The following is a 492-nucleotide window of genomic DNA, read 5'->3' on the forward strand; positions in this document are numbered from 1 at the left end:
CTTGATGATAGCAAATAAAGCAATGTCCAATTTTCTCTATAATTATCTGAACAGACCAGATATAATGGTATTATCCAAATGCTGCTGATGAAAAAATGTACACCTCAATGGGAGGACCATCAACTGGGCTGCCATGCAGTTGGGAAGGTGAGTCAAATTCAGTACATATATACAAATTGTCCACTGTAAGTATCATTGATTAGACAATTCAAAGTGATAGGTATGTGAACCGGTCCATTCTTACTGTTGCAGGAGCCATAAACAGAATCAGAATGATCTCGGGAAAGAAGTACCGACGGGCAGACGGGACGGGACGGGTTCGCACCACCGCCTCTATGAGGGGCAGGCGGCTACATGGGGCCGCCCCCTCCCCGAAGGAGACGGTTGCGCTGCCGGGGGCCCACGGCCGCCCTCGGGCAGCCGGACCCCCCGCCGGCGCCTCCCCGCAGCCCCACAAGATGGCGCAGTGTGACCGGGGAGGGTCCAAGCGGA

The sequence above is a fragment of the Balearica regulorum genome, chromosome 1 (assembly GCF_011004875.1).
Source record: "Balearica regulorum gibbericeps isolate bBalReg1 chromosome 1, bBalReg1.pri, whole genome shotgun sequence".
NCBI classification, from domain to species: domain Eukaryota; kingdom Metazoa; phylum Chordata; class Aves; order Gruiformes; family Gruidae; genus Balearica; species Balearica regulorum.